Source organism: Benincasa hispida, unplaced genomic scaffold (assembly GCF_027475165.1).
Source record: "Benincasa hispida cultivar pf3 unplaced genomic scaffold, pf3_genome.v1.1 HicScf672, whole genome shotgun sequence".
In the NCBI taxonomy this organism is placed as follows: Eukaryota; Viridiplantae; Streptophyta; class Magnoliopsida; order Cucurbitales; family Cucurbitaceae; genus Benincasa; species Benincasa hispida.
Window position 1 is genome coordinate 5,991 of NW_028326792.1, and position 16,287 is coordinate 22,277.

General features: G+C 34.4%; 2 pseudogenes; both read left to right on the top strand.

Annotated features, from left to right (window-relative positions):
- Positions 1–3,347: 3,347 nt before the first annotated feature.
- Positions 3,348–5,695, top strand: LOC150030037 (beta-galactosidase pseudogene; annotated as a pseudogene).
- A 6,422-nt stretch (positions 5,696–12,117) lies between these two features.
- On the top strand, positions 12,118–13,357 carry LOC150030038 (beta-galactosidase 15 pseudogene; annotated as a pseudogene).
- The last annotated feature ends 2,930 nt before the right edge of the window (positions 13,358–16,287 follow it).

Genomic DNA, 16,287 nt, shown 5'->3' on the forward strand with positions numbered 1-16,287 from the left:
ATAAGCAGTTGTTGAGACAAGTCAGATGTGTCTTGCCTAAAGAGGCGAGAGTACCTCATTGTAGTGGGAGGAAAGTGTGCTTCCTAGCTATTATTGAGAATAAGATGTTATCCTCATATAGTTTTATCTAAAGCCTATTCTATACTAACATGTTTACAAGGATTCTCTCGGTTAAAGTGTTTGAGAATCACCTAATAGGACTAGGAATATAAGATAACCTAGGACAAGTGGGAGAAATATCGGGTATAGAGATACCGAATGGTAAATATGGGTATGAGATGCCCTAGTTTATTGTATTTCACTATAAAACTCAGAAACTCAATCTTATATATCGGATATATAAGTTACCACTAGAGTTTTAGTCCAAGTGGAAGTTTGTTGGGTTTTATGTCCTAAAACTCGTGGTATGTAAACAATGAAACTTATTCTGAAAAAATTCAATAAAGGTATTTTTGAATAGATCTATTGCTAGAATAGAAATTCAATAAACCTAATAGTCCCTTGACTATTGGATTAGTACTTGAACTTTATAGACATAAAGGTGAATCAGGTTCGAGTAAATAGTCAAAATGATCTATAGTATATGGATAAGGTTGGGTACCTTATTCTGGTAACACGCAGCCCGCTTTGCAGTTGTTACAAGAAGTTCTAAGGTGCTACAAACGAAGTGATCCTAATTCGTTCACGTTGGACATGACGAATGGGGGTGTCCTTGTGCAAAAGGGTTTGTACAAGATCGGACCACGAAATGAGTCACGCTTACTTTATAACGTTGTTTAGTGTTTAAGACTTGCTATTTCAAAGCGATGACCTAGGTAACTTAACCTTAATCTTGGGCTAACTATGAACTCTTGTTTATTTGGGATTACCCTTAGATTTGTATAGGTGAGGGTTAGCTCAACAGCGCCAGCTCAATAAGACTCTCATTGCAAGGGTAAGAACGGATAGATAGCTGGGGACATAGGATGCAAGAGGGAATTCACTCCTACCCGCTGTAGGGATAGTAGAGAGGTTGTTCCCTTAAGTATTGATTCTAGTTTTTGAACAAGGGATCCCACCCTCTCATTTGGCATGAGAGGGACTTGGTTTTGTTGATTGGATCCCAAAAAAATTGTTCATTAAGGGATCAGTGGGGACTTAAGGAACAAGAGGTAATTTTGGGGGTAAAACAGAGATTTGACCCAGCCGTTATTACGAACAGCCTGTGAATGGTTGACTTACTAATCAATGTTACATTGAGTTGACATAATATATTTATAGCGAGGGGAGTTCAACTATGAGCTTTAGTAGAGTGACCCATTAGTTAACGAATAGAGGTTATATCAATCTTACGAGTTTAGTTCATTAATCTCGGATCGTTGGAGCCCATGATATGTAGGTCCATGAGGTCTCTGTACTAGCTTGGAAATGAATTAGCTTTAGAGTAGTGCGATAAGTTAATTTGAAATGTTCAAATTAGAATCAAACGGAATTGGAGAAAATATATTTAAATATGATTTAAATATATAAAGATGAATTTATTGTGTAAAATTAATTTTATATTGGATATTAAATTAATTAGAATTAATTAGAATTATTTATTAATTTTATTAGAAAATTAATTTATGAAATTACTTTGTAAAATTAATAAATTTTGATTTTAGAAATAAATTTTGATTTTAAAATCAATTTTAGATTTTGGAAATAGAAAATTACACAAAAATGAAAAATGGTTTTTCATCTTCATCTTCAACTTGCTCACTAGGAACCCACAACTTTCAAGCTACAATAACTCCAAGCATGAGCTGTATCCCATGAAGCAAATCTCTTTGCATGATAGTCTATAATATATTGAAGAGATTGGAGAAAAGCTGAAGTGATTAAATCGAATGGATTTTTCTGAAAAATTCAGATGAAGAATGTGTTCTTCATTTTTGGTTGTTGCAGCGAGCTTTCTTCAAATTCCATTTTATTTAAGATTATTTTGAGTCTCACAACTCAATCTAGAGCACCAAGAGAATAGTAGGGAAGATCTTGTGGTGGTCTACACAAAGATTTTGAGGATTTTGCAGCTAGAAATAGAGATTTCAATGGTTCTTTAAATGTACGTTGTTGAAACCCATTAACTCTGTTTAAGCATGTTTCTTTTATGCCAAAATTAATGAATTAGAGTACTTATGGATCATATTCTCTTCCGCTACGTGCTGGTACCGATCCAACAACCGAATGTGCACATGTCCACATTATCCTATTAGACGTGCTATAGGAAAGCTAACAATGTCTCCGGATACAATCTCGGTTTTAAATGCGAGTCACAACAAGCAAAATATCATGAGTTAAATCAACCAATAAAATCTAGAAAACGCACTTCCCCACCATGCCAATTCCAACATTACACATATATATCATAACATATATATATAGAATTCAACATAACAAAATAATACAACCACTCACAGTCCTCCTGTTTATCCTTCAAGAATTTTCCAAGCATAACTCCTGGCCCGGTCTCCTTGAATTTCACTTCTTTTCCAGAAATTCCAAATTAGTAAAAAAAAATTCCTCCAGTAATTCCCTTTTAATCCAGGACTAACTTAAGAATAAAATAAGGAAGAAAATGTATACTTCCTTAGAAAAATGAGGACAACAAAAAATTGAACCTAGAGTTGAGAGCTAAAATCATATGGAAACCTATTTTGTTTACCATGTACTATTTTATTATATGACCCCAATGCACAAAATGAAAAATCAAAAAATCAAAAATTTGAAGAAAGATACTCAAATTCATGAGCTTCACACTAATGAGACAAAACTCAAACTCAACTTTCACTATAATTGAATTTATTAGCCATACTTTATTACTCATGTGACGTTGATGTCTTTAAAATTAAAACCAAAGATGAAAAATGAATACGCAAATCCTTATTTGGAAAACAGACTTTTGGTGTAATATTTTTAATTGGGTGATAGGTTATTTCAGGATAAGGTCGAACAATATTTTTGAAATTCTTTTCTAAAAAGAGTATTTTCCAAATTTCACTAAAGCAACTCATACCGATCAAGTTTGGCCAGCTAAATTCACTTACATTATTCCTATATTTAGAATTCATCAACAAAAAGAGTACAAAGATCGATGGAAAGACCTATCACATATTTACGTAGATTCCTTGTATATAAACACATTGATTCCGACATAAACCAAACACCTAAAGTTTTAAAATCAAAGATGGTTAACCTTCAATGGCTTGTTCTTCCTCTCTTTGCAACTTTATCTTGCTTTCTTTTTGTAAAGGAACAGTGTCTCCATATAAAAATTGAATTTCAAAGGCCATAATTATCAATGGTGTAACGACGTTTTATCTTCTCAGGATCACTTCATTATCCACCAGCCCGAAGCAAGTGGCCTGATCTTATTCAGAAAGCTAAAGATGGTGGACATGATGCAATCGAGACGTACATTTTTTGGGATCGCCACGAACCTCGACGACGAAAAGATGATTTCTCTGGACATCTAAACTTTATCAAATTCTTCCAACTCGTTCAAGAGGCTGGGCTATATGTTGTGATGAGGATTGGTCCTTACGTGTGTGCCGAGTGGAACTATGGAGGGTTTCCACTGTGGTTGCATAATATGCCGGGAATCCAACTTCGAACTGACAATCATGTCTACAAGAATGAAATGCAAACTTTCACAACAAAGATAGTGAATATGTGCAAACAAGCCAACCTCTTTGCATCACAAGGGGGGCCAATAATCTTATCTCAAATCGAGAACGAGTATGGAAACGTGATGACCCCATATGGAAGCGCAGGAAAAACATATATCAACTGGTGTGCTCAAATGGCTGAATCTCTCAATATTGGTGTTCCATGGATCATGTGCCAACAAAGTGATGCCCCACAACCTATCATCAATACATGCAATGGATTCTATTGTGATAACTTTAGTCCTAACAATCCTAAGAGCCCAAAAATGTTTACTGAAAATTGGGTGGGATGGTTCAAGAAATGGGGCGATAAAGACCCTTATAGAAGTGCAGAAGATGTAGCTTTTTCTGTGGCAAGATTTTTTCAATCTGGTGGTGTGTTTAACAACTATTACATGTATCATGGAGGCACAAACTTTGGAAGAACATCGGGAGGTCCATTCATTACTACGTCGTATGATTACAACGCCCCACTTGATGAATATGGAAACGTGAATCAACCCAAATGGGGACATCTCAAACAACTCCACGAATCCATCAAAATGGGAGAGAAGATTCTCACCAACGGCACCCGTTCAGACCAAAAATTTGGTAGCTTTGTTACTTTAACGAAATTCTCCAACCCCACAGTAGGGGAGAGGTTTTGTTTTTTGAGCAACACTGATGCCAGCAATGATGCTACCATAGATTTGCAGGCAGATGGAAAGTACTTTGTACCAGCTTGGTCTGTGAGCATTCTTAACGGTTGCAACAAAGAGCTTTTCAACACTGCAAAGATCAATTCCCAAACATCTATGTTTGTGAAGGTGCAGAATGAGAAGGAAAATGCACAACTGTCGTGGGTTTGGGCTCCGGAGCCCATGAGAGATACTCTACAAGGACAAGGTACATTTAATGCAAACCTTCTTTTGGAACAAAAAGGAACCACGGTTGATTTTAGTGACTACTTGTGGTATATGACAAATGTTGAAACTAATTCAACATCTTCACTTCAAAATGTAACTCTACAAGTGAATACAAAAGGTCATGTGCTTCATGCCTTTGTTAATAGACGGTACATTGGATCGCAATGGGGAAGCAATGGCCAGAGTTTTGTATTTGAGAAACCCATTCTATTAAAAGTCGGAACCAACACCATAACCCTTTTGAGTGCAACAGTAGGATTGAAAAATTATGATGCATTTTATGACACGGTGCCAACTGGAATTGATGGAGGTCCCATTTATCTTATTGGAGATGGAAATGTCACAACTGATTTGTCATCAAATTTATGGTCTTATAAGGTTGGATTAAATGGAGAAATGAAGCAACTTTACAACCCAATGTTCACACAGAGAACAAAATGGAGCACATTAAATAAAAAATCTATTGGCAGGAGAATGACATGGTACAAAACAAGCTTTAAGACACCCTCAGGAATTGACCCTGTAGCATTGGACATGCAAGGAATGGGAAAAGGTCAGGCTTGGGTAAATGGACAAAGCATAGGTCGATTTTGGCCTTCTTTCATTGCTGGCAATGATAGTTGCAGCGCAACCTGTGATTATAGAGGCGCATATGACCCTAGCAAGTGCATTGGAAATTGTGGGAATCCTTCCCAAAGATGGTATCATGTTCCAAGATCGTTTCTATCGGATGACACCAACACGTTGGTTTTGTTTGAAGAAATTGGTGGAAATCCTCAACAAGTCATAGTTCAGACCATCACTATAGGAACAATATGTGGAAATGCTAATGAAGGAAGTACGTTAGAGTTGTCTTGTCAGGGAGGGCATATCATCTCTGAGATCCAATTTGCTAGCTATGGAAATCCAGAGGGAAAATGTGGTTCATTCAAAAAAGGTTCATGGGATGTTTCAAATAGTGCTCTTTTGGTAGAAAAGACTTGCATTGGTATGGAAAATTGTTCAATTGATGTATCTGCAAAGTCGTTTGGATTGGGCAATGCTACTAATTTATCTGCAAGATTAGCAGTTCAAGCACTATGCTCAAAGAATCGAGTAATGTAATATATATATATTATCATTCGAGCTAACAAATTGATTTTCTTTCCTTTTTGTGGTATGATTTATTAATCACAAACCTGAGAGAAATTAGAAACGTCAAAACAAGTTTTTCTTCTTAAAAATTAAAAAAAAATGATAAAATATTATGACCAATTGACTAATAATCTAAACAAACAAATAATCTGTTAGTAAAATTATCTAACACCCAATAATAATCTAAACATGCTATTAGGATTAGCTTCTATAACTGGTACCATGCTATCAGTAGTAGTTTCTATCAATCATAGCCACTAAACACCTTTTTGCCCCTTTCTTGTCCTTCTCAAACATTTATAAGTCTCTTTTCTTTTCGATGATAGCTTCTATCACTGATAAACATGCTATTAGTGATAACTTCTAGGCATTCCACTTACATTTTAGTTCGAGATTCAACTTTATTAATTAAATTCACTAAGTTGGTTATGAATGATAGATTTCTATCAAAGATAAATTTTCAATGATAGAAAATATTAGTAGCTATCACGGAAGATTTTTCAATATGCAATTATAATTATTATTTGTTATAACAATCAAACTTGATGATTGGTTTGTTGGCGTTAAGTCACTTATGAATTGAGTACTTTCAAGTCTTGGCTACGAAACTCGACCTCATAATTCTTGTGAAAAAAGGGGGGAAGCAGAAAAAAGTCAGATAAAGGAAAGAAAAATTTTAAAAATAAGAGAAAGAGAATAAGCAAAAACTAAAGAAAGGAAAGAAAATTAAATAGAAAAAAGATAGCAAAAACCAAAAAATGAAAGAAAAATAAAAAGATAAAAGATAAAAGAAAGGTAAAAAGGGAGAAAGAAAATAAAATAAAAATAATAAATAAAAAAAAAGGAAAAGAAAGACACAAAAATTGAGAAATGAATGCAAATAAAAATTATAAAAGAAATAATAAAAAACAAAGAAAGAAAATAAAATCTGAACACTAGGCTACATGGGATGAGACCCAAGAAGATGAGGATATAGTAAAGAAGCATGAGGATATGAGTACTTCCAAAGAAATTATGGAATCTCTGCAAGGGATGTTTGGACAATTGTCCTTCACCCTAAGGCATGATGCCATTAAGTACATTTACAACAGTCGCTTCAAAGTGGGGACCAATGTTCGTGAACATGTCCTAGACATGATGGTCCACTTTAACGTGACAGAAGTAAATGGTGCTGTCATGGACAAGAGAAGTCTAGTTGGTTTTATTCTAGAATCTCTTCTGAAGAATTTTCTGCAATTTTGAATGCATTAAAGAATAAAATTGAATACAACTTGACTACTCTACTGAATGAGCTACAGGCGAACCAGACAATGTTAAGAATAAAGGGTCTAGAGTCAGAAGTAAATGTTACTACTGTTGAGAAGAGAGGAATGTCCTTCAAGCCTGAAATTGACCATAATAAAACCCATACCTCATACATTACAACTCTTGAACAAAAATTCATAGGTAAATCTATGAATGAAACAATTCAAAAAATATTTCCGTCAAATTTCCATTATTATATTCCAACCCATCCTCAAAAAACTCGTTTATTCTATGAATTTATTCTTGTTGATACCGACTCAATTGATAGGGGAAGAGTTGATGGTTAAGGCAAAAGGCCTTGAAGGGATGAAAGATCCCAAATTTTGAAATTTATTTGATAACGACAATGCTTGAGGAGTTTTTCCTTTTCGATTCTCCATTATCGTTGATGATTCGCCTTTGATAAATTGATACGCTTGAGAATACAATGCTTTTGTTTGAGGAATTGTTGATCGTTGCTGTTGTTCTTGATCTTGATCATGCTTTTCTTCTTTCTTGCAAGTGGACTTCATTTGCTCTTTTCTCTCTCTCTTTCACTCTCTTCTTTAGTTTTTCCTTGAAGAAATTCTCGAGTGAGGTAATCAGGAAGGGAGTTTGTACTTCCTTTTATAGCTTCAATTTTGAAATCAAAACAAGAAAGTATTGCTTGCCATCGGGCAAAAATTTCCTTGTCTTTAAAGAATATGAGTATTCTTGTGAAGAAGGGCAAAAGGAAAGGGAAGAAGAAGCCTACTGGAAAGAAAGGCAAGGATAACGGCTAGATCAAAGTATAGAAAGTTTAAAGATTTCTAGATCTGACTGTTAATAAAGAGTTGTTGAGACAAGTCAGATGTGTCTTGCTTAAAGAGTTGAGAGTACCTCATTGTAGTGGGAGGAAAGTGTGCTTCCTAGCCATTATTGAGAATAAGATTCTATCCCCATATAATTTTATCTAAAGCCTATTGTATACTAACATGTTTACACGGATTCTCTCGCCTAAAGTGTTTGAGAATCACCTAGTAGGACTAGGAATACAAGATAACCTAGGGCAAGTGGGAGAAATATCGGGTATAGAGATACCGAATGGTAAAGATGGGTATGAGATGCCCTAATTTATTGTATTTCTCTATAAAACTTAGAAACTCAGTCTTATATATCGGATATATAAGTTACCACTTGAGTTTTAGTCCAAGTGGAAGTTTGTTGGGTTTTATGTCCTAAAACTCGTGGTATGTAAACAATGAAACTTATTCTGAAAAAATTCAATAAAGGTGTTATTGAATAGTTCTATTGCTAGAATAGAAATTCAATAAACCTAAAAGTCCCTTGACTATTGGATTAGTACTTGAACTTTATGTGGAGTCATAAAAGTGGATCAGGTTCGAGTAAATTATCAAAATGATCTATAGTATATGGATAAGGTTGGGTACCTTATTCTGGTAACACTATTGGATGCAGCCCGCTCTGCAGTTGTTACAAGGAGTTCTAAAGTGCTACAAACGAAGTGATCCTAATTCGTTCACGTTGGACATGAGGAATGGGGGTGTCCTTGTGCAAAAGGGTTTGTACAAGATCGGACCACGAAATGAGTCACTCTTACTTTATAACGTTGTTTACTGTTTAAGACTTACTATTTCAAAGCGATGACCTAGGTAACTTAACCTTAATCTTGGGCTAACTATGAACTCTTGTTTATTTGGGATTACCCTTAGATTTGTATAGGTGAGGGTTGGCTCAACAGCGCCAGCTCAATAAGACACTCATTGCAGGGGTAAGAACGGATAGATAGCTGGGGACATAGGATGCAAGAGGGAATTCACTTCTACCCGCTGTAGGGATAGTAGAGAGGTTGTTCCCTTCAGTATAGATTTTAGTTTTTGAACAAGGGATCCCACCCTCTCATTTGGCATGAGAGGGACTCGGATTTGTTGATCGGATCACAAAACAATTGTTCATTAGGGGATCAGTGGGGACTTAAGGAACAAGAGGTAATTTTGGGGGTAAAACAGAGATTTGACCCAGCCGTTATTACGAACAGCCTGTGAAGGGTTGACTTACTAATCAAGGTTACATTGAGTTGACATAATATATTTATAGTGAGGGGAGTTCAACTATGAGCTTTAGTAGAGTGACCCATTAGTTAACGAATAGAGGTTATATCAATCTTACGAGTTTAGTTCATTAATCTCGGATCGTTGGAGCCCATGATATGTAGGTCCATGAGGTCTCCATACTAGCTTGGAAATGGATTAGCTTTAGAGTAGCGTGATAAGTTAATTTGAAATGTTCAAATTAGAATCAAACGGAATTGGAGAAAATATATTTAAATATGATTTAAATATATAAAGATGAATTTATTGTGTAAAATTAATTTTATATTGGATATTAAATTAATTAGAATTATTTAAATTATTTAAATAATTATTTATTAATTTTATTAGAAAATTAATTTATGAAATTAATTTGTAAAATAATAAATTTTGATTTTAAAATCAATTTTAGATTTTGGAAATAGAAAATTACACAAAAATGAAAAATGGTTTTTCATATTCATCTTCAACTTGCTCTCTAGGAACCCACCACTTTCAAGCTTCAATAACTCCAAGCATGAGCTGCATCCCATGAAGCAAATCTCTTTGCATGATAGTCTGTAATATATTGAAGAGATTGGAGAAAAGTTGAAGTGATTAAACCAAATGGATTTTTCTGAAAAATTCAGATGAAGAATGTGTTCTTCATTTTTGGTTGTTGCAGCGAGCTTTCTTCAAATTCCATTTTATTTAAGATTATTTTGAGTCTCACAACTCAATCTAGGGCACCAAGAGAATAGTAGGGAAGATCTTGTGGTGGTCTACACAAAGATTTGGAGGATTTTGCAGGTAGAAATAGAGATTTCAATGGTTCTTTAAATGTACGTTGTTGAAACCCATTAACTCTGTTTAAGAATGTTTCTTTTATGCCAAAATTAATGAATTAGAGTGCTTATGGATAATATTCTCTTCCGCTACGTGGTGGTGCCGATCCAACAACCGAATGTGCACATGTCCACATTATCCCGTTAGACGTGCTATAGGAAAGCTAACAATGTCTCCGGGTACAATCTCGGTTTTAAATGCGAGTCACAACAAGCAAAATATCATGAGTTAAATCAACCAATAAAATCTAGAAAACGCACTTCCCCACCATGCCAATTTCCAAACATTACACATATATATCATAACATATATATATAGAATTCAACATAACAAAATAATAAAACCACTCACAGTCCTCCTGTTTATCCTTCAAGAATTTTCCAAGCATAACTCCTGGCCCGGTCTCCTTGAATTTCACTTCTTTTCCAGAAATTCCAAATTAGTAAAAAAAAATTCCTCCAGTAATTCCCTTTTAATCCAGGACTAACTTAAAAATAAAATAAGGAAGAAAATGTATACTTCCTTAGAAAAATGAGGACAAAAAAAAATTGAACCTAGAGTTGAGAGCTAAAATCATATGGAAACCTATTTTGTTTACCATGTACTATTTTATTATATGACCCCAATGCACAAAATGAAAAATCAAAAAATCAAAAATTTGAAGAAAGATACTCAAATTCATGAACTTCACACTAATGAGACAAAACTCAAACTCAACTTTCACTATAATTGAATTTATTAGCCATACTTTATTACTCATGTGACGTTGATGTCTTTAAAATTAAAACCAAAGATGAAAAATGAATACGCAAATCCTTATTTGGAAAACAGACTTTTGGTGTAATATTTTTAATTGGGTGATAGGTTATTTCAGGATAAGGTCGAACAATATTTTTGAAATTCTTTTCTAAAAAGAGTATTTTCCAAATTTCACTAAAGCAACTCATACCGATAAAGTTTGGCCAGCTAAATTCACTTACATTATTCCTATATTTAGAATTCATCAACAAAAAGAGTACAAAGATTGATGGAAAGACCTATCACATATTTACGTAGATTCCTTGTATATAAACACATTGATTCCGACATAAACCAAACACCTAAAGTTTTAAAATCAAAGATGGTTAACCTTCAATGGCTTGTTCTTCCTCTCTTTGCAACTTTATCATGCTTTTCTTTTTGTAAAGGAGACAGTGTCTCCTATGATTCAAATGCCATAATTATCAATGGTGAATTTCCAAACATTACACATATATATCATAACATATATATATAGAATTCAACATAACAAAATAATAAAACCACTCACAGTCCTCCTGTTTATCCTTCAAGAATTTTCCAAGCATAACTCCTGGCCCGGTCTCCTTGAATTTCACTTCTTTTCCAGAAATTCCAAATTAGTAAAAAAAAATTCCTCCAGTAATTCCCTTTTAATCCAGGACTAACTTAAAAATAAAATAAGGAAGAAAATGTATACTTCCTTAGAAAAATGAGGACAACAAAAAATTGAACCTAGAGTTGAGAGCTAAAATCATATGGAAACCTATTTTGTTTACCATGTACTATTTTATTATATGACCCCAATGCACAAAATGAAAAATCAAAAAATAAAAAATTTGAAGAAAGATACTCAAATTCATGAGCTTCACACTAATGAGACAGTTTTAAAATCAAAGATGGTTAACCTTCAATGGCTTGTTCTTCCTCTCTTTGCAACTTTATCTTGCTTTTCTTTTTGTAAAGGAGACAGTGTCTCCTATGATTGAAATGCCATAATTATCAATGGTGAACGGCGTGTTATCTTCTCAGGATCAATTCATTATCCACGCAGCACCGAAGCAATGTGGCCTGATCTTATTCAAAAAGCTAAAGATGGTGGACTTGATGCAATCGAGACGTACATTTTTTGGGATCGCCACGAACCTCGACGACGAAAATATGATTTCTCTGGATAACTAAACTTTATCAAATTCTTCCAACTCTTTCAAGAGGCTGGGCTATATGTTGTGATGAGGATTGGTCCTTACGTGTGTGCCGAGTGGAACTATGGAGGCTTTCCACTATGGTTGCATAATATGCCGGGAATCCAACTTCGAACTGACAGTCAAGTCTACAAGAATGAAATGCAAACATTCAAAACAAAGATAGTGAATATGTGCAAACAAGCCAACCTCTTTGCATCACAAGGGGGGCCAATAATCTTAGCTCAAATCGAGAACGAGTATGGAAACGTGATGACCCCATATGGAAGCGCAGGAAAAACATATATCAACTGGTGTGCTCAAATGGCTGAATCTCTCAATATTGGTGTTCCATGGATCATGTGCCAACAAAGTGATGCCCCACAACCTATCATCAATACATGCAATGGATTCTATTGTGATAACTTTAGTCCTAACAATCCTAAGAGCCCAAAAATGTTTACTGAAAATTGGGTGGGATGGTTCAAGAAATGGGGCGATAAAGACCCTTATAGAAGTGCAGAAGATGTAGCTTTTTCTGTGGCAAGATTTTTTCAATCTGGTGGTGTGTTTAACAACTATTACATGTATCATGGAGGCACAAACTTTGGAAGAACATCGGGAGGTCCATTCATTACTACGTCGTATGATTACAACGCCCCACTTGATGAATATGGAAACGTGAATCAACCCAAATGGGGACATCTCAAACAACTCCACGAATCCATCAAAATGGGAGAGAAGATTCTCACCAACGGCACCCGTTCAGACCAAAAATTGGTAGCTTTGTTACTTTAACGAAATTCTCCAACCCCACAGTAGGGGAGAGGTTTTGTTTTTTGAGCAACACTGATGCCAGCAATGATGCTACCATAGATTTGCAGGCAGATGGAAAGTACTTTGTACCAGCTTGGTCTGTGAGCATTCTTAACGGTTGCAACAAAGAGCTTTTCAACACTGCAAAGATCAATTCCCAAACATCTATGTTTGTGAAGGTGCAGAATGAGAAGGAAAATGCACAACTGTCGTGGGTTTGGGCTCCGGAGCCCATGAGAGATACTCTACAAGGAAAAGGTACATTTAATGCAAACCTTCTTTTGGAACAAAAAGGAACCACGGTTGATTTTAGTGACTACTTGTGGTATATGACAAATGTTGAAACTAATTCAACATCTTCACTTTAAAATGTAACTCTACAAGTGAATACAAAAGGTCATGTGCTTCATGCCATTGTTAATAGACGGTACATTGGATCGCAATGGGGAAGCAATGGCCAGAGTTTTGTATTTGAGAAACCCATTCTATTAAAAGTCGGAACCAACACCATAACCCTTTTGAGTGCAACAGTAGGATTGAAAAATTATGATGCATTTTATGACACGGTGCCAACTGGAATTGATGGAGGTCCCATTTATCTTATTGGAGATGGAAATGTCACAACTGATTTTTCATCAAATTTATGGTCTTATAAGGTTGGATTAAATGGAGAAATGAAGCAACTTTACAACCCAATGTTCTCACAGAGAACAAAATGGAGCACATTAAATAAAAAATCTATTGGCAGGAGAATGACATGGTACAAAACAAGCTTTAAGACAAGAATAAAAAAAAGAAAGGGAAGTAACAAAAACTGAGAAAGAAAAGAAAAGAAAAGGAAAAAAAATGAAAAAATGGATAAAAGAAGTAAAAATCAAAGAAGAGAAAAAAAAGACTACAAAAAAATGTGTACAACAAGATAAGACAAGGGAGGGCAAAATTGGAAATTAAAAAAATTTAAAGATTGACTAGTCAACTCATTCATATTTACAAATATTTTAAGGATGTAATACATTTTTAGATTTTTTATCTTACTCTACTATATATTACAAATATCCTATATTTAATGGAGTCACTATATTTTCGGAAAGGAGATATAAAATACTAGTAAAAAACTAGTTGAATGTGCACATGTTTTATCATGTTAAAAATACGTACTTTAGTTGTATTTGATGAAAAATATATGAATGTTATTAGAGGGTTAAATATAAAAAATATTTTATTTGGACTATTTGATTATCTCTTAATTTCAAATTTTAACTTAAAGCCAAAATATTTTGCTTTTTAATTTCGTCATAACCATCTTTTAATTTTTTTTTTCTTTTTGGCATTATTTTTCATTTGAATGATTTGATTGTCCTCCTAATTTTAATCTTTAGTTCAAAAACCAAAATATTTATTTATTTTTTCTAAAAATTTCGTGATAATCATATATTAGTTTAAAACACATATATCTTTTTTATTATTTGTATGATTTGATATCTTCATAATTTCACACATTAATTTAAATCAAAATATTATTTTTCAAAAAAAATTGTGATAATCCTAGTTAAAAGAAAATTCATTTTTACTTACGGGATACACTGATCGTTACATTCAAAAGAAAATTAAAAAAAAATCTATGCTATATTCTTCTGAATCTGAATCTTGTTTTATGTGATCCTTTAGGTTTGAAGTTGTAACGTTGTTGGGAATGACTTGTCGTTTTGATGGTTACAGATCTTGTAGCCAGTAAACGATTACATATCTAATGTTTCAATGAAAGTGTATGACAGTTACAAACCTATTGTTTTAAAATCATTTGATTGTTACAGATCTATGTAATGCTAATCGTCTCACACCGATTTCTTCCTAAGGTTAACATAACACTCTTGACAGACGGGCACTCGTCAGAAAAGTCTTGGAAACAAGAAAAAAACTTTTTCTTGGAGAAAATCAAAGAGATGGAAAATAGGGAGAAATAAATCTATCTCTAAAATCAAACTCTTTGTCGTCTATTTATAAGAAAATAAAAAAAAAACATTTTAGATTTAAAATTAATTTTAGAGTAGTAGAATTAATGGGCATAATATCTTAGTGTGTTCAATCTACCACTGTGAGTTATGAAGACCGAATGACTGACTGAATGTACAACTGACATAGAAGCTTCAATTGCTCAATGTTTGTTGTGGATTTCATTCTTCAACACATGGAAATCTTATTTCGAATCCCACTATATATCTAATACCTTTTAGCCATTTATGGCTATAATTTGACGAGTGAGAAGGAGTGTAAGGGAAAAATACTAAGTGACTTTTGTTTGATCATGATGATCAAGTTGAGAGTTATATTTCTTTTGATGTTGAATGCTCGTTTTTTAATGTGTATTAGCTCATAATAATAGAAGACTATGACATTATGAATGAATATAGAACCCTTCTTAGGATTCAACGATTACAGTTCCCTCATGTTTTTCTTTCTTAAACTTTGACTTCCTTAATTTTCATTTGGTTTCATCTGGTATTTTCTTGAACATTTTGAAACAAAAGGTTAGGGTGTGGGTGCTAGAACACGCGCATAAGGGCAGGCTTATGGGTGCTAGACGACACGCTGCAATGCGCTAGGCATGGACAAGCATTGTTGAATGCAAAGGATGAGCGGACAGACGCTGCTGAATGCAAGAAGGGTGTGGAGTGCATGGTTGGCGTGCATGTGACAATGCACGGGTGTGCGTGAGGTATCGATTGCCCAACGATGCGTCCACAGGCTCCAACAAGCTAGTCTTCTTCAACTTTCAGCCGATAGCCCCTTGATCAGACCCTCGTTTCCAATTGCATTTTCAGCACAAAATTCTCCATTTCCAGCCGAATTGAATACAACTTTCTTACTTAAAAACTTAAATAACCTTTAAAGCAACTAACCTTTGAATTTGAGCTTTTTAGTCCTCTTCACCGGCCAAAAATCAACTCATATCTTCACCATACTCAGGTTTGCCCGAATTTTAGACCAGCTTTTGGTATCCTTTGATTTTCACCAACCTTTCGATCAAGATTCACCATGGTTTCCCTCCATCGTCTACTTCTTTGATCTTTATGAGATTTGGCTAAAGAAATTCTCGGTTTTCAAAAGTGAGTTGTGAACACTGGCCAATTCTACCTCCCTTTTTATATGCAACCAGCAACACATTCCTTGCCTCACTTAATTTCTTGCCAGCTCCTCCTCCAACTTTTCAACCAACTAAATCTTGTTTATCTCATACCTCATCCATTATCTTGAAATTCATATAAAAGAAATTACTTAACATTATACAATTTTTACTCGAATTCCCTAAACAATTTTGAAAACTTCTAACTCTATGCCTCTCGGGTCTCACACCTCTTTCATTCCCTTTCTATATTTACAATCCTTAGGTAATTTCCTTCACATAGTTTAACTTCTTTCCCCTACATTTCCTATTTAGCCTTAGTTCTCCTTAAAAAGTAACAATATCCTTTAAAAAATTCCCTTTTTATTTTCATATTCAACACTTCGACTAAAATTCGCTCAAGTTGCAACCTTAATTTCACAGAGTTCACTTTAATTCATGCAAATCAATCCTAATGAGTTA